Source organism: Chroicocephalus ridibundus, chromosome 1, assembly GCF_963924245.1.
Source record: "Chroicocephalus ridibundus chromosome 1, bChrRid1.1, whole genome shotgun sequence".
Taxonomy (NCBI): Eukaryota; Metazoa; Chordata; class Aves; order Charadriiformes; family Laridae; genus Chroicocephalus; species Chroicocephalus ridibundus.
Genome location: NC_086284.1, coordinates 4,768,049 through 4,793,443, shown reverse-complemented (window position 1 = coordinate 4,793,443; position 25,395 = coordinate 4,768,049). Strand labels below are relative to the sequence as shown.

Genomic DNA, 25,395 nt, shown 5'->3' with positions numbered 1-25,395 from the left:
AGTGCTCCCAAATTCAACATGTTTAGGGCGAAAAAAATCGTACAAGATTTTGTGACAAAGTTATCTGTTCTAAGGTAGATCTCTATCTCTGAACCAGTCATCCTGCATCTTCTTAGACTAAATAAGAGAAGCACATCATCAAGACATGATCCATCTCAGTGTTTCTGTGGACGATGCAAGAAGGCTGAAGCATCTAGCCCAGCTGCAGAGGTCTGCACAGTAACTACATGCAAATTTGTAAAATGAAGCAACTCTTCCCATAAGAGGGATTAACCTCCATGATGGAAAGACAAATGGGATAAAGACAGGACTCAGGACCAAGGTTTCAGTGGGAAACTATTCACTGCATGAAAATGTGATGGCCTCCAATGGTTGTGATGTCAATTCTCAAGCTTTTCCCCACGGGGAAAGTATCTCAGAAAATATTTCAGTGCCTTCCAATCTATTGTTTTTATGCTTCTTTGAAGCATCAAGATGCTCACCCCAAAGTTATGCTTGCTCATTGTTTTTAAGGTTACCTCATTGACTTTCAGTACAGAAAACTGTTTTAAAGACCTTCAGTTCCTGGAGCATAATTTTGCAGCATGAATTAGAATCTGCACAACCTCGATCACAATATCGGTTCATAAAAGTAATTTAAGACTCCACAGGGTTTCAAAATGCACAAAGAATCATTACTCTCAGGGACCACTCATATGTTCTGAGAGAAGTGTTTATTTATGTGAGTATTTTGTGCTTCATGAGTGACAGATCCATGAGTTCGTCACTCATTCTTCTAGTCTCTCAAGAAGGTGATATTTATACAAACTAATTGGCAAAGCTGCAGAAGTAAAATGATGTCAGTCTAATGTTCTCATGCAGTTTCATAGTTGCCCTTTCTATTATGACAAGTTGGCACGCTTAAGGGTAATGAGAGAATTCATTCCAAGTGGCATACCAAGCACTTGGAAAAGCTGAAGTTACCGTAACTTAACATTTATGTGTCACACATGTTGTACAGTTCTCTGTCTTTATCATTGTGAACTAGTAAAGTTATATAAAGTAATTCAATTGTGAAATACAGTAATCTTTTCCGAGGTTTCCGGAAGGAGTCTATGTGGTCCATGTGGATCAGGTAGCCTGATAATTTCCTGGGTGAGTAATTACTCAAACCCCATTACAGACAGAGAAGTGCTAAACATGCACAAAACACCACACTATGCATCAAATCATATCCATTTTCACTCACTCACAGCAAAATAGTTTTAAAGGGAAGGATCCTCAATTTAGGATAAATATATATATATTACATCTTATAAAATTATTATTTAAGGTCTGAAATTATATACAGCTGGGGTTTCAGTTTTTCATTGGATTTGTAATTTAGATTTAAAATATGAATAGAAACAATGGGGTAGAAATGCACCGTCATGTGTGCTGTCATTGGAAATGTTTCTGTTTGTTCCACATGCATACATTTATGTGTGAGCTATGATGCTGTAACACCTTTATTCTTTAATTTACTCTTCTTATGCCTATTAATTTACTCATTAATTTATTCTTGTGGTGGTTAATTTCTGAAGTGTAAAAATCACATTGGAAAGCATAATTTAGGCTACAAGGTTCTGCCAATTTTTTTGGTTTACTGCAGACATATGAGGAGAAATACAGTGTACCAGAAACTACAAGTAGGTAATGTTTTCATTAAGTTTAAGAAGTTTATAATTAATTATTCAGACATTAAGTAGAAAAAGAAGAACTCAGTTTCTTTGTGCTTGAATTGTACAAGTACAACTTTTTAAGGTCAAGTACTAGTTTTCAGGCTTTTGGATCTTTTTCTGTGCTGTATCTCCTGGTACCCCATGGTAGGATGGAGACAAAGTAGAATCATAGATTCAGGGAGTAATTTAGGTTGGAAAGGGACTTCAGAGGTCACTTGGTCCAAGGCCTTCACTGTGTTGAAAATCCCCAAACTGGACACAGTTTTTGAGATGCCCTCTCACAAGTGCTGAATATTAGGAAACAGCCGCTTTCCCTGCCCTGATGGATATTCTCTTACTCATGCAGGCCATGGTTTTGTTGGCTTTCACTGCTGTAAGGACACACTGATGTCTGATGGATTCTTCCACTAAGGCTGCCCAGTCCTCTTCTGCAAAGCTCTTTTCTCCAGGCAGTTCCTACCAGTGTGAGTGTATGGAGTTATTCAACCCCAGGCGCATGACTCTGCATTTGCCTTTCATGAATTTATTGAGGTTTCTGCCAGCCTGCCTCTCCAGCCTGTTGAGGTTCCTCTGGATGGCAGCCCTCCAGCGCATCAGCTGCTCCTTCCATCTTGGTGCAGGTTTTTGCTTCATCCATGTTGTTAACAAAGACAGGAAAAAGTTCATAAGCACTCAAAATTCATCTAGAAAACCTGAGCTTTAGGTGCCTTTTGGAGGGCCACAAGGGTACACACACCTCATAGAGCCACAGTCCAGAGCCAGGACACTCGAGGTTTGCCCGTAGTCTCCAGAGATAACTCTATAGGATTAAAAGGATAAGTGCAACTGCTTAGCACACTGTATAGCACAGTGTTAATACTAACTATTATAGGAAAAATTATTAGGAAGAAAGAAGGTGAGGAAGAGGGAAGAGAAGAGTCATACCTCACATTCAGGATGTCTGAGAATATTTTTTATTTTTTTTTTACACAAAAAAACTCACAAGTGATACATTAAGAAATGAAGAAAAGCAAGGATGACTGGAGTAAAGAAGGGCTTTGGGAATAGTGCCCCAAACCACAGAAAAGCACAACGTTCCTGAATGACAGCAGATACAAGAAGAAAAAAAATCCTGAAAGCCATACTAAACCAGAGACCATAAATCAAAGCAGACATCCATAAAACTAAATGGCTGAAAACAGAGAAGACATTAAGGATATGATTAAGAACATTACTGAAGAGCCCTGGTAGCATGGTAGTACAATTGTAGAGGACAGGATTTTGTCACACATATTTGAAATACTCCATTGGGTTGAAGAAGTTAGCAGTCTAGAAGCTAGAAGCTTTTTTTATACTTTCTTCTAAAGTCAGGAAGAGCAGGAAAATCCTTCACATAAGGACTGAAAAGTTGCCCTCTGGAGGCAAGTCAAAGGAGACGGTACTCCTAACACAAATATCTCAATCAAATGAGTCCTGGGATCATTTAACCTAAACACCTAAATCACCTTTTTAAAATTTTTCAGCTATTTCCACTCGTGACCTCCTATGAGGGTTCATGCCCTAAAGTTGAAGTACACTTTCTTTACAACTGTTTTAAAAGAACGGAATTTTAAAACTCACTCCATGTAGCAGGCACAGGTATAACAAACGTGCAGCTTCCAACAACATAAAAGATACGGGACCTAGCATCTCCATGCTTCTTCTGAGATCCTGCTATGAAAATGAAGCTTCTGTATTTTTTAATAGGAATTTCTACTTTCTTTAAAAATAAGTAGCAATGGGATTTATAAGATTAGGCAATCAAGGTTTTAAGTGGTGTTTATAAATTATTATTTTTTAGCCTGGGTGCCATCTTTAAAGTTAAATTTTTAATAACCTTTCAGACTTATAGCCTTACGGAAATAATTTCCTTAACAGTAGTTCAAAGGTTTAATGTCACAGTAAAGGCTTTGAAATGTGATGTGATCGCTTTCATTCTAGAAAATTAGCTTTTTAAAAAATAATATATCAAAGTTAAAATACAAATGAGGAAAAGACATGGACCCCAGCTCCAAAACAGGACAGGAGGGTGGGGAAAGAAACTCAATTATGATAATGTTTTTTTTGAGATTTCCTCCTGTGTTCTCTAAACTTTAACAGTTCCAAAATCTTCACAATCTGGCTGCAAAAATTTATGATTTAGGAATGTAAAAGGGGGCAATGCCTCTGAACGTCATCTCCAAGTGAAGGCTAGACAAAACTTTGACCTTGGGAGCATTTTCCCTCCCCTCCATTCCATGGCTGATGTCCAGCCAAGATCTATTACAGTGAAATCTGCCAGTGAATATGGAAATAAATTCAATGATGAGATACGGTAGAGCTTTTGGAAGGTAATATCCCATTCAAAGCAATACAGTCGGTCTGACCCTAAGCCTCTCCCTAACACTAAGGAGCTACAAGTTTTTTCAGAGGTTTACGATTTGATCAAATTTCAGCAGATATGCAGTTACCAATGCTAGCTCTGGATTTCAAATGCTGCCTTTATTTCTCAGTATAAGGTCACTTTTATTTGCAAAAGTAGGAGAACTATTTTGTGTTTCAAACCCCTTTCCAGAAAATTACCGAACCACTTGGGTTGAAAATGTCTACAGGACTATGCATTCTTTGTCAGTTTTTTGTCTTTTTCTTTTCTTTTTTTCCAAGACAGAAATATAGTCCCACTAATTAACGTTTGCTCATGATGTAAATAAATGAAAACAGACTTTTAAAAGATTTATCTGGCAACATCTTTAATAGCTTTCAGCTGACCTATAAACATTTAGAAAGTCCATTCCAGAGCTGATCTACATTCCTGAATGACCTGAAATACACCTCAGTTATCATGATGCTACTCACATTCTCACGAAGCAGGTTGGATGATAGTATATTGCCCAAATAACAACAATGGTATAAAACCGATAACACGAAAAAGTCAGTCACCTGCTTCAAGTACAGTTGAATGCTGAAATATTAAATGTATGCTCAGCAAGAAAACAGAAAACATGAATTATCCTTCATATTGTCCTGTCTCTCATTTAGACTGTTGCATGATTTTAAGGAATAATTCTGTCACAAACTGATGCCAAAAGAGTTTTCACAGCATTCATGCCAGTGGTGGTGGGCATACACCAAAAAACAGCATATTGCTATTTAATCTTAAGGTTTATGTATGGTCTTTTTTTTGCGGTTGGTTTTGTTTTTTGTTTTTTTTTTTTTTTCTCTTTGCTTTCCACATTGCAAATAACTGACTCTCTAATATGGATTATCCACAAATCTGTTATCACAAGAACAGCAGGAATGTCTGAAAAACACGTGTAAATTCTAGAGACACTGCCACCTGGCTTCTTTATTTGAACTGCTAGGAAAAGCTATGTAAATAGTGCTAACTAAATGAAAGAATTCAATGTTTATTCAGAGCTAAAACCAGTAGACAAACAGATGGTTAAAGACAGAAAGAGAAGTTCAAAGAAAAAAATGAAATCATATTGGTCAGTGGGATTCATATTGTTCCCACAAAAAGACTGTATAAATAAAGATCACAAAAAATAATACTAAAAAATATGTTAATACCAAGTTAACACATTGCTTAATATATGAGATTATTATATTTTCTGATTTACTGTCTAAATTTTTGCCCATTACACAGAATTCATTTTTTTCAGTAGAATTGGGCTACTCCACCTACCAAGGCATAAAGAAAGGACTTGGCCTATGGGCCAAATGGAAGGAAAGCAGCTGTAATCTACAAACAAACCAGTAAGACTGTGCTTGTTTAGCATTCTGAATGTTGACGGCAACATGACAAAAGAAAGAGAGAAAATATTTGCAGCTTTATTTTCCGAATTAAAATATTTAAGTCCTCTGAGGTCCTCTTAAACAGTTTTACTTCCTTTTTTCTTTCTTTCCTTCCTTTTTCTTTCTTTTTTCTTTTTTTCTTTCCTTCCTGCCTTCAATTTCCCCCACCGCCATCACCCCCTTGATATAAAGTAGCCAAGGAGAGGAAGGGTGAAAGAGGAAGAAAGAGGGATGAAAGAGAAAAAGAGAGCAGAAGAACAAGAGTGGTAGAGACTGAGCCATTTCATCTCTTTTGGAATTAGAAGGAACAATCTGTGTTTCTATTCATAAATCAGCAAACTTCCTTTTTAAAATCCCAAATTATTTCTATGGACAATTTTTTTCCATGGAAAAGCAATGTTAACAAAATTTTTTTTTCCCTTTTTTTTTTTTTCACAGTAAGTTTCCTGTTCTTTTTGAGCAAGCTATTAGACCTGCTAGGAACAATGCAACAATTAAACCTTTTTTTTTTTTTTAATTTTTTAGCGTGTTTATTCCCACAACAAAAATCAAAAGCAATTAAATATTGGGTTTGCTAACAAAAACAAAGTGAAAATAGATTTCAATGCAAACTTTTCTGGATGGAAAACGATCAACAATTTTTTCCACTTTCTATTAACAGGCCTTTTTCATCCTCTTTACCCCCTTGTGTCTCTTCCAGATGGAAACAAGTGGGATAATCAATAAATTAAACTGCTCAGCAGGGTTGCCAGATTTTAAATATTAAAATCCAAGCCCAGAGAGGGAAATCATGCATGCACATGTAAGTGTACATGAATAAGTAAGTCCAACGTCTCAGACTCATTGTCCAGGCCATCTAGTGCTACTTTATGCCTGAACATTACCCAGCACACCTGGCACTGGACCTAGCACATACTTGTGATTTATCTGCTTGTTTGCTGTAGCCGCTTTTGTGGTTGACATCATCCCGTATAGACAAAAATTTACTTTCTGTGATTGCAACCAGTTGCTGGGAAAAAAAAAAAAAAAAAAAAAAGGGTGTGGGGGAGAAAAGTTATGTAGAGAAAGCATAGCTAGTATGGGGTCTGACTGTATAAAGCAGGATAACCCAGATTACATTAAGAGTTTTGGCAGCTCTCCCATTCAGCTCTCTGCTAGTAAGCATCATCTGGTATGGGGGCCATGAGCAACTGATTAAGAGCTTGCTTTCTTATAGCAATCTTCCACTAAAAATATCTATGAGTATCTATTTTATGTTGAAGGAGAAATCCAAGACTTCTTCTGTAAGTCAATGAAATTCATTGCATGAATTTTGGAGTAGGAAAAAAAATAATAACTGAAGACAAGCCAAATTTTGATCTCAGAAGATTCCATGTAAAGCTTAATGGCTTCTCTGGAATAACTTCAAGTTTATGCAAGTGCCACATAGATCAGAATTTCATATTAGATCTGACATTTTTCAACAAAAAATCATTCAAGAAGAAAAAGAAATCATTTATTTTAATGACCCCACACACAAACACAAACTGTACTATTACTTTACAAGTTCATCTCAGCTCTGCATCCCCTTTTGCAAGGCCATAGGGGAGGATGGGTTGCATAATTCGCTCCAGCATCAAACGGCTAGAGCGTGCAAAGCAAAATGGGATATATGCACTTCTTCCTAGACCTCTTCTGTGTTCTTTCACATGACTATGCTTAAAGAATGAAGAGAATAAACAGCAAAAGATGTGTTTCTAGCTCACTGAGTTTAACCAAATTGAATTATTCTGCCCACGATATTTTGGGGAATGCAATAAAAACAAGAACATAAAATAGACACACCTCACCAGGGCTATGACATATAGTCACTCAGCATCCTGCTATTAGTCATTCTAACTACAAGTAATCTACCAGAGCAGATTGCAATAACAAGGTAATTTTTTACTATCTTTTTTTCCAGTACAGAAGTTCATGCTTCCCTGATCATCTTACAAAAGGGCACGATTGTCTGCAAAGAAGGTCAGGTCTGTCTCTTTTCAAGCACGGGTGCTGTAATGCTTTATCCATTCAGCACAGAATTTAAACTAAGTCACCAGATTTAAAGACAAGCATGTGTCTTTACTCCTCCACAGCAGCATGCATAATGGCTTTCATTGTACTCAGGATCACAGCATGGGCACCATTTAACCTCATTACTTTCTAAAGCATTGTGAGAGATGCTCCCGAGCTCAGAATGGTGCTACAGAAAACTGCCTCCCCACTCTAAGGGTAGCTGACAATTTAAGCAATGTAGGATGAGTGTTATATATTGAAAAGAAAGATAAATCAGTGGTTAGGAGGAGAAGCCAGCAGAGGGGATTTTGTGTTCTCAGATTTCCTTCTGCCTTGGTGGCTGACTGCAAGGAATTTGTATGTAGATCTGATGCAAAAAAATAGTTGTGGTTTCAAGAGTGAAAGACTTCAAAATATGTCCCTTCACTTTGGCTTGTATCACCTAAAAAGTTTGGGTTTTTTTGGTTTTTTGTTTTTTTTTTGTTTTTTTTATGAATCATCAGAGCAAAGGGGAGAAATATAGTTTCCCTCCCCAGTGAAAGCATCGGCTAGAAGACATTGCTCCCATTCCTCACTGTGCCATGGCACCTCCCCAGTGTCCTTCATCGTCCCACACTGCTCAGCACCTAAAGTTCTGATATTCTGCACTGGAAATCTCTGTGTCCATGGAGGTTCATCTTGAGGATCACCATAAAGTAATCAACAGATTTCTTTCCATGCTTATTTCGCTGGACCCATGTAATCTCTGTGAGGTAAAAGGTAAATCTGAACGCATTTTGGTATTGTCCTTCATCCTCCTATTACTCCCCCCGTGTCTCCTTTGGACTTTTAAGAATAAGAAAGTATGCATCAGATTCCCTCAGTAATGCCTTAGATTGTAGAATAAAAAGGCGAAATTAGAGGATTATGGTATATTCTGCACTGTTCTTCTGCAAAGGAGTGCATCTCTCTCATTGTATAAAATAAAGCAAGTCCTTATTATGTGAAAAAAAAAAAAAATGCAAGCCATTTCCATGGAGGAAGAAAGGATTAAAGATGTAAGAACATGACCACAACTTTCACCGAGACGTGGAAAGCCCACAGAGGAAAAAAAACAAAACCAAAAACAAACAAGCAAAAAGAAACAGAAAACACTAAACAAAAATCTCCAGTGTAAGAAATTTATTTTTTTTCCCCCAGCAACAGAGGAGATTATGTGTGCTGGAGAGAGATGCAGTTTCAGCTTTGCTTCAGTAGCTGCAGCCTCGTCTTTGACAAATTCAAGAAACATAAACCAACAGTGGTGACATTGTACGGGTGAAATTACAGAGCATAAAACAGAGCGATGACATCGGAATGAATATTGTTCCTGACTTGCATTGGAGTAGTGAAGGTGTAAAAAAAGGTTACAGTTTGTCTAGTGCCTGACATTTTTCCCCCTTTGGGACATCCTCATCACCAGTGACGGCACAATGACCTTGTATCAGAATTTTTAGTAGAATGCTGGAGTCAAAGGGTGGAGTGCTCAAATGCAATTATGAGTCGGTTACATACGCCTACGTTCACCTAGCTTGCTTCATCAATGTTCACATTAATTGTATTCACAAGTTACCTTCCTTATCGCTTTTTTTTTTACCTACTTGAAAAGAGCAGAAGTCTTCCTGAGATATGAGTCACTACTATACACTGTCAGCTCTCAAAAGGAAAGGAAAGGAAAAAAAGAAAAAAAAAAAAGTAATGCAATTTTGCCACTTTTCAGCTCTGGATTAGTTCCAGACCTGCCAATTAACCCCATTGTCACTTAAGTAAATGCCAGCTTCTGCAAAGACTTTTATTTATTAGCCTTTTGCTCATTTCAATATTCACTTATAAGTTAACGTATAAAGTGTGACAGTCACATAAGAGAGTATGTGGCAAAGCATAGCACCAACACGAAAATGATTTCAAAAATTAAGCTGCAGGAAATTGGACATTAACCTCCTTCACAAATGTTGTATATAATAACATGGATTTCTCTAGCAACTTGCATCTGATTTGAGGTATTCAGCTTCAGCTGTTTTCTTAGAAGTGTGAAACATCCATTGGTGAAACTGTTAAGATAATTTTATTGAGTTTCTAGAAATAAAAAAAACCTCCACAAATCACAAGTCATGTCTATAAGTCTTGGCCAGGGCAGCTACCTCTTTTCAAACACACCTATAATATCCTGCCCTTTTTCCTTGACTTCACTCAGCTTCTCTCCTTGCTGTTCCACCTCCTTATTTTTAGCCCTGTATTCTCATTATATCCCTAACTATGGTCATTTATGTAGTGATTGCAGTAATCCAACCTTAGTATATTGAATGTAATCACTGAATCAAACACTCTTCTTTTCTCCTGAGGGAACATCTCTTAATAAGAGGGCTGCTCGTCCTTCTGAATAATCGGGATACTTTGACAGCATGTCACCTTTTATTTACTCTCATTTTGCTAATCTGTGGTGATGAAGACATAGAAGTCTGTGCCTTTAGTTTGAAAATTCTTCTGCAGTCCTGTGTTATAGCTTTATGATTGTTACAGATGATATTTAATGATTCCAAACCCTGTCAAAAGTAAGAATAAATTTGCATAAATACAGGTCAATCAGGAACGGATCTAAAAAGTTTGTTGTGTTTGTTGTTTTTGTTTTTGTTTTTTTTTTAATAGACTAATCTTTAATTTAGCATGATACTTTGTTTTAATATGTTTAGTTGGTTTTAAAAGTATTTGACTGTATCAACATGCAGTGCACAAATTAACACTAATTAGTTTTCTTCCATTTACAACTAAGAAAATTTTTCCCATCCTTGATATAAGAAACTAATTAGAAGTCCAGGCACTGCATTTTGTGATGGGTATTTAATTATTAGTACAGCTAAATGTTCCTTTCTATCATACAACACAGAATCTCAATATGTTTCTACTCTCAAATCCAAGCTTCTGGCTGTAGTAGCACCTCTTTTTTGTCAGTGGTCCACAAAGATGGTTATAGTCCTCAGAAATAAGTTGGCAAGTCCCATGTGAATGGCTAAAAAGCAAAAGATGATCAATATTGAGTTCTTGAGAATTCACAGTACTTTGGATCTTGTTTCTAGCATAGGTCCTGCTCCTAAGAAAAGCCTCTTGGCCACAACCCTTTTACCAAGGAAAGCACCAAAAGAAAGTGCCACTCATTGTGCAAATAGAATTTACCTAGAAGGTGTTGGCCACAATAGAAATAAGAAGTAGTAAAGTTTTTAACAAGGCAAGTTGTCATTTTTCTTGCATTACTCTCTCAGGATCTGCATCCTTTTCCAGATCTGTGTACCATGAGATACTGGTGATCACAGTGATCAAGTAGGAAATAAGCATCCAGTCCTAACCATGAGCACACTGTGACACAGCAGGCAGGGAGCATCGAGGGATGATCCATCTATAACTAGATGTAAGACCTCTCCCTGTTAGGAACAATATGATGCCATAACAAAGACTTGTTACTGCTCTTTTTACACGTATAGGTAAAGAGGAGCACTGGGGGTTGTTCGTCATGTTCTGTTCAGGACAAAGATATGATGTGACAAACTGAGGAGCAACTTATCTGGCATCCTTTGATTCCTAAATTCACTCCCAGTTGTAGTAATTTTCTATGTTTTCCTCAAGGCAGATTGCAAGGTACCGTACAAGATCACATTAAGATAAACATTTCTTTCTCATTAAGTTTTCTAGTTAGAAATATTTTCTTTAAATACAGATAAAACCTTTAAAGTACTAAAAGCAGAAGAGGTACTGATCAGTGGCCTCGTTAGGAATGACTGGCTTCTCTAGCTGTCAAAATGTCAAGTTTCTTGCTTGAAGAAACTAATAAATTTCTGCTTGCCATGTCGTTAGCAGAGACATGAGCTAATTTGAAGAATAAACATTTCCTTTGCACATTTTACACGTTAATCTTTCAAGTTCATTTCAGGTACTCATCCCGTTGCTCATTTTCCATATTGAAGATGGAATAGAGCCAAGTTACTCATTTGTGCCTAGTTTTAGGATTTTTTGATTTTTTTTAATATGAAAAGCCAAGAACTATTATTTCTAAAAACATACAAGAGTATTAGGAATTCTAAATTCTGATTTCACAACTAACTTGGTCCTAGAACACAATGAGTCTTAAATTTTAAAGTAATTCTGGTGAATTTAAACTGTATTCCTAAGGAAAAAAAAATCTACAAAATACGGGACATATTTTATTTTTTCATCTCAGGAAAAAAAAAAACACCACCACACAAAACCAGAAAAAGCAAAATAGTTAACAATTGGTTTCTCCCCTCCCTTTGAAGATACTTCAGATTCAAAATTGATTTTCTTTTGAGTGGTTCAGATCAGATAACATCCATGAGTACCTTCCAGCCAAACCCACTCTAAGATTCTATGATTTGCACGCTCTAAGTATGAAACAAGTTCACATTTAATTATTCATTCGCTAGATACTAAGATGGATTGATATTTTTTTCAAATTTCAGCAGATGAAATAACTGAATTTTCCCACCAAATGTATAAACCTCTGCACATAATGTCTGAACAAGAACGAAAGTTTATTAACCAATAGAATACAAAAAACACTTGAGTCAATGAAATAATAAGCTTACAGCACACAAGGTGATACCAGAACATATATATTCATTAACCTGAGATAATATCCTGAAAGCCATTAAAAATATCATTGCCTAGTTTTTGTCTGACTTAAAAGATAAAGAATTATTCTGATAGTTTTATAAGAATGATCAAAATTGATAATTTAAATAATGAGTAGAAAATTATAATGCTCATTATTTAACTCTCTTTGCATGATGTTTATCATCTTGGTCTAAATCTTGGAAGAGATTTATACTTTTCTATGTCATCAAAGTTTTAGTATCTCAGAAAAAAAACCAAAAACAACAGAGGTGAATTCCAAATGCTTTGCTTATTTCGGAGATGCAGAGAATTTGCAAAAAGCTTGAAGAAAGTTAACTGGAAACTGGATTTGTCCTCATTCCCAAATTAGTCATACTGTGAAACTCCACCCCTCTAGTGCCTCTGATTTTCCTGCTCATGGGCAGACAGTCGTACCAAGAACGTGTCTTCACATAGCAGAGAAAGGATTGAGAATGCACACAGGACACCGAACCTGAGCTCCAAAGCTCAAGCAAAGAAAATTGTATTTGTGCTAAGGAATGAGAAAAAATCATGAGCAAAAGCCAAAATCTCAGCAACAGGTCCATGGCTCAAAGATTGTCCCAGCTGTTAACACACTATTGAGCAAACAGATTATGCTGCACAGTCTGTGGGAAGCCAGTTGCCTCTGGTAAGGTTCCCTCTCCAAGGACTAGAGCATAACATCCTCAGCCAAAGCAGGGCAAATATTGCCAAATATCTACTACAAAATTCTTACAAAACAGAGATCCTTGATCCCTCAAGGACTGCTAGTGGCAACACTGCATTTCCTAGGAGGAATTTATAGGGCAAGACTGCAGCATTCTGCATTATGCTGGAATGCGTTTCCTGTGCAGGATTAAGACTCCTTCCTAAAAAGATGCTGATATGTCAGGAGGTCTGAAACCACGGTTATAAGTTTCTAGATTTTGCCGTATTGTAAAGCCAAAATTTGCAAGGCAAAAATCATCAAAACAACTCAAGTAGTCTGTGCCTGATTTTTATTTGCATGTTTGATGCATGGAAATTAGCAGAAAGATGAAAAACCCAACAGACAAAGGGGTGAGAGGAGGAGATAGTCACAAAGGTTTGCTTTAACTCCAGGAGGCTGAACAGCCCCGAGTTTAATTATGATCAACGGAGAAAGATCAACATCTCCAAAGAGCAATGCTCAAAATTAGGCTCCTGCTCTGAAACTTTCTCCATTTCACAGAGGAATTTCCCTCCACCCACTAACTAGAGCAGGACTCACGGGAGTCTGGCCTCACTGCTTTTGGAGAATATCACTGAAAGAGGTCATTTAGGATTCAGTAAACATATATCTGCAATGACTGTGCAGACAGATGTGTCTCCACTTTCAGGGGGTTTCTCATTTTTGAGATCACTTTTGAGAGCTGTTGGTATACAGTAGCAGTATTTAGGCTGACAACATTTCTGCATACACCACACAGAGACTGAAGACTTTGGTACCTTCAATACAGAATAAAGTATTCCACTAGATGCAGTAATGACATAGCTGGAGCCCTGTAATAAGATGACAGATTAGGATAGCTAGAAAAGGAGAATGAGATCATTACGCAGTTACACATTTTACCTTAGCTTATGGGATGCCTTTAATAATGTTTTCCTTGGTGGGGTTAATTTATAAATGCAGCTTGTCGTCTCTCTGTTCTCACCTAACCCTTCTGGTGGGAGCTTTACATATCAATAAACCTTTCCTGTTCCCTATCTTTTCTTTTTGCGTTAAACCCATAATTTTAAGGTGACTCCATCTGTACTGCTTATAGAGGTGTGTTCTTATGTTGTCAGTGAATTAGGTCATGTTTTGACCAGGAAAAATTAATTTTTTCTCTATTACATTGTTGAATAAGTCAAAATCTCAGTGCAGTCAAATCACACGAAATGTTCCTTTTAACTTTTGGTATAGCATCTGTGAGGGGTCTTGAAATACCAAACCAGATTGCAGAATGACAATTATAGACTATATGTATTCCTTTGGTTTTACATTTATCTTCGCCCCCTCCCCCCTCTGCAAAACTCAATTAAGAAGCACTTATCTGCCTGTTCCAATTACTTCAGTACTTAAGTGGAGTATACAGCGGATATTTTTCCAGGAGGAATAGTGTATAAGTTTATTAGTGACATCAACAGCATTTTAGAGGAAGAAACATAATACTTCAGAATTTTAAATCTGAGTCTCATTTATGTGTTTAAACCCGTAAGTGTCACTCTCACTGCTGGTTTTAGAACAAAAGAAGACTGAAAAGTCTATGCAACAACAGAAGAGAATTCAGTATAAAAACATTGAGAGAAATGGAAGGAGATACGTTGCAGGATTTATATCTCCATTTCAGTAAGAAATACAAAAGAGAAATCAACCTAGGGTGGATTTGAGATAACAATCCAATATTTGATAAAAAACATTTGCTAAAAGTTATCAAGCCAGATATTTTGCTTCGCATTTTAAAAGTATTTTTTAAAAAGCTAAAGAAGAGATTTATGTAAAAATTAAAAAAGGAAAATTCATTAAAACAAATGAGTGCCTCAATGAATGTTGTATCCCATGCCTCAGAAGTTAGAATTTTTTGTGATCCCACAGTACAGCTATGCATTTCAGCAAGAAAGTTTTGAAAAGAAGAGCTTACCTATGTCACTGATTTCCGTAACTGCATCAATCACATCTTCACTTGAGAGTCATCAATAGATTAATGTTGTCTGGAGGACTACAGTGCCCTGTAATGACAAGTTATAAATCATAAGAAAAAGGCATCTATCATGTTGAGACAGTAATAGCACTGAATAGCCCAAACTGGGCTCCAGAACATTGTGTTCATCTACCATTTCTACACAGGTATCTACAAGTTGCATACTACTTTTGTATGGTGTATCTATATAACTAAGAAGTGGAAAGTTTTAACCTTGACATTAAATTGCTGTGAGGTTTTTTGGTTTGGTTTGTGTGTGTGGTTTTTGCCTTTTTTTTTTTTTTTATGGGAGCTAAAGGAATAATAATCCAATTAACACATTATAGTTCCCTAATTATCTAAAATATACTTTTACATGCCATGTCATAATTTCGAGGTCAAATATCTTGAAGTCTTACTGTTATTTTGATGTAAATTCAAAAATCTTCTCCTGACAAGGTAGTATATAAAGGTAATTCCTCACTTTTAATGTCAAGAGACACAAAACATAGTTAGGAGAGGACTGGATTTGAAATAATAATAATGATACTCCAGTTTTACTACTGCAAAAAAATAGCATGAGCCTGGAGAGAAAAAAAGAAAATGGGAATGGATCTCTGCAATGTTTAAAATGATATACAGGACTCAAGTTCTCTTCTTTTTCATTCACATCTCAGACTTCAACATTGGTCTTTGACTTTTATGTTAAGTGCTCGAACACTGAGTTGATTAACTGTTCTGGGCTGAAATTCAGAGTTTATCGTCTGTCTCTTACACACATATATGGAAATTCAATTCAGGACTGAAAAAACCTTTCAAGATAAAAGTTTTGTTAGAATTGGCATATTTCAGTAGAAGAATTTGTTTTAGTGGAAATGGATTTTCTTCAATAGGAAAATAGTTTGTCAGAAAATTTATAGCCAGCATTAAAAATGAAGCTTCAACTTCTGATGATCCAAAACCACAAGGCATTCTTCCTAAACTTCAAATCACTGTAATCCCAATTCGGCAAGAACTCTACATTCATGACAAGTGTAAGCAAAGTATATCTTTTTGGATTTCCAGAACAATCACGGGGATACAGACCCCCTTTTGTTGTACTTGTTTGTATTTCGTTGAATGATGAATTCAGATTTTCAAATCTCTGCCACTTTTAATTTCTTATTGTCTACTTAGAGGTTTTTAATGTTCTCAGACTAGCCGTTCAAACCCAGGATTACGGAATTGTAGAATATTTTAGGTTGGGAGGTGACCTCTGAAGGTCATCTAGTCCAACTTCAGGTCAGCTCCTTTGAAATTCTTTCAAACTCCATGTATTTTATAGTACAGCACTCTAGAAATATCATTAATTGTTCACTCACATTGTGCACACTATTTCATCACAAAGCGCACATATTATTTTACTATGTTACAGGTATATTACATCCCAGGATTAAGAGAAAAATGAGATCACCTACTGAAGCACAGAACAGAATATTATAAACCAAGGGACAGAATTATTTTAGTCTTTAAAAGTTGAATCAAAATTATCTTGGGACTGATGAAACACTTGCCAAGTCCAATGAAAATTCTGCAAATAAGTTCTCTTTTTCAAAACAGAGTATGTTTTATCTGTGTTTCCACCAAGTGATTTAGATTGTTGGTTGGCTTGTTGGCTTCCTCTCAATACCTGACTCTCGGTATTAACTATATAGAGATCCTAGGGTTGCTATGCCCTCATATATCCTCAGCACCTCGAATGGATGCCTTTAGTTAGAAAGGATAAACCTGGGCCTTATGTCTTCATGAACACTTGTATTCCTTCTCAGTTCGTAGAATAATAAAGCTGGATACATTTCACATAAGTATTTTTATTTTCTTCCAGATATTTTTACCACTGTAGTTTTGGGATACTCCCAACTCTGAAGATTAAATTTTGCAGTGTATTTTCATGTTATGTAAAGGCTAGTTACTAAACATGTGTGCTTTTATCAAATAAGAGATTAAGTCACCATTCTATTTGAAACAAAAAAATAAAAATTATCAGCTTCCAGAGGAAGTTTTGGAACACTTCGATTAGCAAGATGAAAAGTGAATTTGGGCAATATTAATAAGTGGAATCTACATGTTGTATTGTTTTCCACTGAGTAAAGAGGACATGCACAAAATAAAAACTAGAAAAATTCTAGAAATTATACAACTGGTGTTTCTTCTCCAATGTTCTGACATTTTGGAAAGTAGCTTATTTTCCTTCTTTCCATAATCATTGAAATAACTCTAAACAAACTGCTGTGCATCATATCACTCACTTTAGTAATTTGCAGGCATTTACAACCACTAAAAACAGTGCCACCCACAGAGAAGACTGCTGTTGAATTATGCAAGAGCAAGCCACATATTTCAGCCTGACTGAGGAAAGTAAAAGCCATGTTGGATATTAAGAAAACATATCAGGTTCAGAGGTCTGTAATTAATCTTGTCAGTGCACGAAGCAGGCTAACCTGTGTGCAGGAAAACTGTCTTGGCACATTTCTCCTCTACAAATGCAAAGCCAACCATAGGCATCTGGGATTTAAATCCATTTAAGTGATGGGGTATAGCGTTGGTCAAGTTCCTGAATATTATACAGCATTCTTAGGAGTATTAGATATTTACATCATCAGTAAATAACACAGGCAAATGCAATGCAGTTTTATTAGCTGGCCTACATCGAATAATACAGATATTTATGGAAGAGAGTTCCATCGTGCTATCAGTGGAAGCAGAGAAATTTGCTCTGCGGTTGATCGCAGTGTGTCTGATTGATGGATAGAAAAGTCAATATAGCACCCATAAATACATTTTTAAAACAACGTTGTCCCTGTTTTATACAACCAGTGCAATAGCACTTACTTTTAGAACCTGTTAACACTCAAGATACATGTAGTGAAATCAACTGAAAATAAATTAAAATAGATTAATTTCTTTTATTGACCTTGACAAATGTACAAATGCTATACATGATGATTATTATGATCCTTATATAAAGAAAAACTATAACCAAGCATGTTGCAATTAACAGGGCTCTCTCCATTGATTACACGGAGGCTTCACTGAGAAATCCAACAGTAGGTATTTTTTAAGGAAATTGATTGTAGTGATTAAAGAGAACTAAATTTCCCTTTGACGTTTCACAAAAGAATTATTCCCACTGCAAATATGAGCATCTAGCTTAAATTCCTTAATAGGAACAAACTGGTACCTGAAGGGGACCATTCATGCTTACGATTCTTTATTGACTTAAGTGGTCTGCATCAGAGGGAACCTAAAAGATAAGGTTAGGGAAGGCATCTGATTTTTGGCGACTGAAGGGAGACATGAGACATGCCACCTGTGCTACTTGGGTTGGCATGCAGGGAGCTGTTTGGTTTTAGAAAGCTCTTTCAGTATTAAAAACAAACAAAAAAAAAACCCAAAAGCAAAAAACTGTGTTCACAAAACTGAAGTACCATGATTGTGCATAGCACTGTGGTGTTTCATAGGAAAAAATGAACTGTGCCTCTGTTACGTTGACAAACAGAGATTTGTACTGATTTTTCTACAAAGGTACATTTAAAATTATGCAGTTTCCATGTATCAGTAAGCTTGTTCATTTGTTTGGTTTTTGTCCTAGAGAGGAATAAAATATAAAAAAAAAAAAAAAAAAAGAAAAAAAAGGAAAGAAAGGGATGATCCTGGAGATAATTAATCTGGACGTCAAGTTTACACAAAAAATCTCCATATTTGGAAATGAACATTCTGCTTCTCACATTCTTTAAAACTTTACATTCTAGTATAAAATAAACTATCACAACGATATGTGGAAATTTAGTCAGAATATAATGCTTTGATTGAGTCTTTTGTCTTCCTTCTGAAATCAACTACAGTTTATAAAGCTTGAAATCATTACCAAAGCTCTAACTTTCACAGTACATCAGGATAACCTGTAATGATATTCTGAACATGGCTGCAAGGTGGACTTCTTAGTGTTGTGTCATTTTTCAGTGTCTCAGCACTTAAAGAATTGATTATCTTAAGACACTCAGCTTCCCACACGAAAAGAGACATGGTACATTTGAGTTTTTACCCATACATGGATCCAGTGAACCAGTAGAAGCATCTATTCAGATACTCGAGAACTGTGCAAAGTAGCAAAGTAATTTTATTGTTTTTTAAATTAGTCACCAAGATGGTAGAATTAGACTTTCCCAGATTTTCCACTGCAATTTCATGCAAAGTTAACATTTGTAACTGATCCTGCTGATAACTGTAGCCTTTGAGCACCTAATAAGTCATCTGAGAAAAAATCAATCTTTTTAGAAAAGTCTCCTATGAGCTCCATCCTTCAGGATTGCCAACCTTGTAGAACAGATTACTTTTAAAATTTCTCCTCCGCTTTCAAAAAACTGAGCATGAACAAGATCTGAAACATGTGTTCTCAGGTGCCAATTTTCCAAGCTCTAACAGAGATAATAAAGTGAAAAGTGAAAAAGATAAGGTAATTACCACTACCTTTTCTTAGCTTTTAGAGCAGGTTATGAAGTGTAATTTACTGCCCGTTCCAATTATTAGAGTGATTCTCCGTTACAGGAGAAGCCTATGTTTCTTGCATGTACAAATATTTAGATTAGTTTCATGATTTTTGGAAGCAATGATACACTTCATAAGCAATGATACATTTCTACATTAAGATCAGAACTGAACCTTGAGTTGGTTCTCTTGCTTGCTCCCGGTGATTTCGGTGGGACTGCAACTTCAGTTCCCTTGACACATTGGTCTGGCAACGTGCTCAGTAAAAGCGAAGGAACACAAGCAAGAAAAATCTCAATTTTTTAAATCAGACACTTTGAGTTCTCATAAAGTGGGACCAGAGCATTCTGGACTGGAAAAGGGTGAAGAGAAGAAGGAGATGGGATCGTTAGGGAACAACCCAGATCCCATGTTCGAAGTGAGGAGGATGTAGTAAAGCTTTTGTTTGTTAAACCCATCAGTTTGCCAATCACTCCTGCGCATAGTCGTGCTCTCGAGTTTAAAAGGGAAAACCTGCATATAGAAAGTCACCCAAGTATTAAAGTGATGTCAGAGACCCCACACTTGTATGACCCCTAAGCTGCCCAAAAGTCTTATTAAAAACTCTCCAAGCCTTGAAAACACTTTTTTATTTTGTGGGAAAGGAAAGATTTTAATGGCCCAATTTCTTGCTTCCACAAACATGTTTAATAGCTTCTGAGTTTCTAACACAGGAAAAATATACTTAATGACCTAAGACAGCAATTTAAATAACACTTTTAAACTTTAGCCTGCTCTGTAATGTTTCTTAGTAATTTAATTGAAGCCTTTGTACCTCATTAATTATTAAATGAATGTGTTTTCCTTACAACTTGGGAGTCTTACTGACCCAGTCTACACGGTATCTAAAAGTTGCAGCTACCTTGCACATAGTAATAAAAAGAAGTTATGAAGCGCAGAGCTGACTAGTTATTTTAAAGTACAAGCATTTCCAGGTGAGAATGCGTGGTCACCTTTGGTCATCAAGGGGCTCCAATAGCATGGACAGAGTGAGTCTTGATTTAAAGAACTGCAGTTCTCGTACCAGTGCATGAAATAGACCCTTAGCACAGGCAAGAGAAAAAGCTAAATATGTTTTCAGAGTAAAAATTCAAAGCTAAATATATGAAACAAATTAATTTCTGAGGCTGACAATGGTCCTTTGCATTGTATTCACTGCAGTGCAGGCGTATTGCAGAGATGGGCCCCACAGCCCCCAAATGTAGGGCTCACTTTTGTACAGAATAACTGCAAAAGGGATATAGGCACAGTTCAGTAGAGCTGTACTATATTGTTGCAGAGATAATCTGTTTCTCTGCTCAGTGCTATAGTTTTGAGCACTTTCCTTGAAACTGGGTAAACTGCTGAAACAAAATTGTACAACCAGCTCTTTAGATTTCAATTTTTTCATTTACATGATGTGTTTTTTCTAGTAAACCAATAACTGAGGAAACAAGAAAATCTCTACAGGTAACATTCTCCACAGTTTTACCACTTACTCATGTGAATGACTGGCTGTTTTAGATACAAGGTTGCTGGGAAAAGAGAATAAAAGAGAAGCCGGAGATAAGAGGACATGGTTTCTTTATCATCTTCCAATGTCCTGGTGCAGCTATGCTAGTTTAGAGACACATAAAATTTGGAGTCTTACACCTCTACACGAATTGTATACTCAGCAGAGTGTTATATACAACCTATCCCTTTTTTTTTTTTTTTCTTTAGAAATAATTCTTTAGCCAAAAATGAAGGATAAAGATTGTAGGAAACATGTAGAAAAAAAAAAAAAAAAAAATTATGTGTTATGCCATGATGTCGTCTCCTGGCAACTGATCTACCTGCTCACAATGTCTCATTTAGCAAAATAGGCTATATCATATCAAAAAAATCCCCCTGGGAATCAAAAAGACAGCAAAAAATCCCAATTTCCTAAACAGTGCTTACCTAATATTATATTTCCTTTTCATAACAGACTCAGGAATTCCCAAGCAACTGTATAGAGCTTTGCCTAAGGGACCTGAACTAACTTTTATACTTTACTATTATCCTAAGCACCCTGTGAGATCACCTCTCTGTTCTGCCAGGCACTGAACAAATGCACAGGTGGAGATATTTCCTGACCCAGAAACCATATACTCCAAATAGGGGGAGAAATAAAAGCATTAATACATAATATTAAGATTATTGCCTGTTGTGGTTTAATCCCAGACGTCAGCTAGGACCACGCAGCCACTCGTTCAATTCTCCCCCTTTTCTCCCGAAGGGTAGAGAAAAGAGGGAGAAAAGGAGGGAAAAGGAAAAAAAAATATTGTGGGTTGAGATAAAGACAGTTTAATAGAAAAATAATGGAAAAGGAAAAAATATTAATATTAATAATAATAATAACGGTAAAAGAATATACAAGATAAAGTAATACAACACAAGTCACTCTCACCACCCAGTGAATTGGTTGCCCAAACCATCCTGAGCAACGATTGATGATTCCAGTCCCCCTGCAATCCCCTTTTATATACTGAGCATGACGTCTATGGTACGGACTATTCCGTTGACCAGCTCATTCCTTTTATGCTCCCTCTCAGCTTCTATGGGAAGCTGAAAAAGTCCTTGACTAATATAACCATCACCTGTCAACAACTAAAACAATATGCGTTATCGATATTCTTTTCATACCAAATCTAAAACACAGCAGTCACTAGAAAGAAAATTAACTCTATCCCGGCTGAAACCAGGATATTGCCATATAGTAACTCAGCTGTGGAACTGGAATGAAAAAAACAGTCATATCAGGTCAGACTAAAAGACATATATCCTAATAAGACATGTAATAAAGGACATATACTAAAACACAGTCTAAACTAGTGCAACTATCCAGCAATAGTTCTCTACACACAGTCATCCAGCCTCCTGTATATCAAGGACTTCCTGAGCCACAGGTGTTGTCTTTGTGTTTAATAGCCCTGGATTAAGTTTTTCTTCAATAATTTAGTCCAAATGAATTATTTTAAAGTCTATGTAACCTTTAGAAATGCATGTTCCCAATACCTGAATGAGGACTACATAAGCTAGGCATATAAGCCATGTAAGCACATCCACTGCTGTAGACATGAGTGCTATATCATCCTAGGATTTCGGCACCTTAAAGACTGAGGAACAAGACTCTGCCTGCTGGGAACTGATGATTTTTCCTTTCCCTCAAGTGCCTGAATTCCTCATCGCTACGTTATGCAAAGCACCTCCTTCGTAGTACTTGATGTGGTGATTCAGTCAAGGATCACACTTTTAGTGTAGCTGGTGTTGAACCTTTTGATATTTAAGGAGTATCTGGAATACTTCCCAGTCTATACATCTGCCCATCTAATTTAGATTTCAGCAAATAAGGTTTCACTGGGATGCTACAAGGATGATTAAGAGCCTTAGTACCAATACTACACCACTTTCACTCTCTGTCAAACTACCATGGGCCGTACTTTAAAGAAAATCGGGCAGATGGCTGGATGGTCAACAAATATGCGACAAAATACTTCTTCTAGATATTTGCAGTTTACCATGTGCTAGTGTTTATCCATCTGTAGAACAAGCCACCTGCCAGTTGTTTGAGTGATATGACTGGCTAAGCATTGCTAAGCGCTCTGTAATAACAACAGCAATAATAGGGCTAAAAAAAAAGAAAAAAGTTGCACGCAAGGTATGCACACTGATGGCTTTTGCAGACAAAAAGTGCAAATTAAGACTCAGAAGAAAGCAATCTTATGTTGCCAAAATATTTATCCATGGCGTGCATTATCTGTACAATTCAGAAACACGTACACCGCTACTACATTAGACAATTTGCTGACAAGACGTAGAAAAGGCTATAACACTATAGCGTCTGTGCGCTTTCTTGGTTACTATGCTGAGGCAGAAGTGCATGCACACATTTTCAAAACTAGTTATATAGCTGATTGTCAGCAATTCATTCTCTAGCATTTCTGCCGCATATCCTTCATTCAATTAACCCCAGAGCCATCAACACTTGGAGGCAAATGCGAAAATAAAATCTTTGCAGCATGCAATGGAAGCAGACATCATTTAGTAATACATGTGTCTAGGGTAGTAATGATACCTCAGTAGAAAGATCAACGGGACTCAAATCATAAATGGACTTGTGACGTTAGGTAATTCTCCTCGTTCTATTACAGATTAGGTGCCTGTACAGGGCTTTAAAAATCCTCCCAGTTCCTGTTTTGGAGAGAATTCAGCAAATTCTCTGCATGGTCTGTTTGAATGTACTTTGAAACTTTCAATACATTTCTATTCATATTAATAAAATTCTGTATCCGCATTCATAAAAGCATTTTTATTTCTGGTAATTTTTCCTCAACCTTTCAGTGCTATCAGTGATATTGCTGGATACCAGGTGTCATGCAATACCTAAGTGATGTGTAAATGAGGAAATGGAGAAGATGGTGTGTGGTGGCACTAACAGGTTACTTTTCAAGGGTAAGCAAGGTATACTAGCCCGAGTAGATAAAGCACTGAGGTCCTAGCTAGTTTCCATGTCCTTCTTGGGATGCTACGTCCCATAGCATGATCTAAGATCACTTGTGCTAGAGTACACAAAAATTAAATATTCTTTTGTATAGGCATTTTTGGCACTCACAGTGTATGCAAATATTAATGGCCTAATGCTCAGTGACAGACTTCTCCCTGTTCCTTTTCAGATTAAACGGAAGATAAAACGAACACTGCCCAACTCCATCTACTCTTTCTTTAGAATAAGGAAGGTTGCAAACAGAAAAATGCCTGAGAGACGTGTATTGCTGAAAGATGAATTCTTTCATAGTAGTCTGCAAAACAGATGTTAGAGGTTCTCCAGCGACATCAAATCAAGCGCAGTGCATTCAGGTTCACTTGGATCTGCATTCCCATATTCTTTGTTTGATACAGATGCCCTGTGCCAAGAATGCAAACTGTTCATCTGCCAAAAGCAGGCACCCACAACACATTCAAATGAAATCTTGAGAAGAACGGGAAAAACAAAAAGTTATGTCCAGGCATACAGAAGCCTCTTTATTATCATAAGCTCTGCCCACTCCTGCAAAGACCCTTCTTAGCTATATATCTTTACCAATAGTTTCCTTTCTAAACCCTATTATATATTATTCATTACTAGACTCAAAGTCCCCAGTCAGGATGTTATTATGTTTTAGAACTATGATGATGATTCTCCTCAACTCTCTGAATTGAGAGGTACAGGGGGAAAAGACTTGATTGCATTGCCAAGTTTATTGCGGTGTAGAGAGTTGTGAGGCACGGAAAGGATACAGCCGCTTTATTTCTTTTCCTGACATTTTTGGACCTTTCCTGCCAAAATGTGAGAGCAGGATTATGCAGCTGCTAGAGCTCCCCAGTCAGAGGGAGGGCTCTCTGCATTTTCATTCTGCACATCCCTGTTAGCAGATGCTTGGCTTGGTACATTTTATGCTATGCAGATCAAACCACAACAGACAGGTCTTGAATTGAATTACCAGTTTTGCAGCTCCACGGGAGAGGTCTTTGGTTACTAGCAATTTCCATATTTGTTAGCTCTACTCAGTCATAACAAACTCCTCCAAATAAAGAGAGGATTACCCAATATTGATCTGTTGCCTGCCAAACTCTAGCCCAGGTCAAACTGAAATAGTGGAGATGTAATCCTCTGAAATGGGGGTCTTAAAATGAATTTGCAATAATAGTAGTTTGCTAAAGTAGTATTATACTTGCACTGGAAACAGAGCAACAATCTGAAAAATTAGCATAAAAAAATGAATTCTTGTACAGCACAGGAACACAGTGGTCAAGGGCTGAAAACATACACACTTTCAATTTTTGCATTAAAGATGCTGAAACTTTCAGTTTTTGCAAGGTCTTGCTCAACTCAAAGAAATTAATATTCAAGTGAGATTCTTCAATGTAACTACCTCATGCATAATGAACACGAATGAACCTCAATGAATATCTGAATT

The 25,395-nt window shown here is 36.7% G+C and overlaps 1 protein-coding gene across 1 annotated transcript in view; it reads right to left on the bottom strand.

Annotated features, from left to right (window-relative positions):
* TENM4 (teneurin transmembrane protein 4) overlaps positions 1–14,919 on the bottom strand; it is a 1,293,844-nt gene extending 1,278,925 nt beyond the window's left edge. Inside the window, exon 1 of the mRNA XM_063326345.1 lies at positions 14,831–14,919. The gene's annotated coding sequence lies outside the window, so the exon portion shown is untranslated. The remainder of the gene's footprint in view (positions 1–14,830) is intronic.
* Between the last annotated feature and the right edge of the window lie 10,476 nt (positions 14,920–25,395).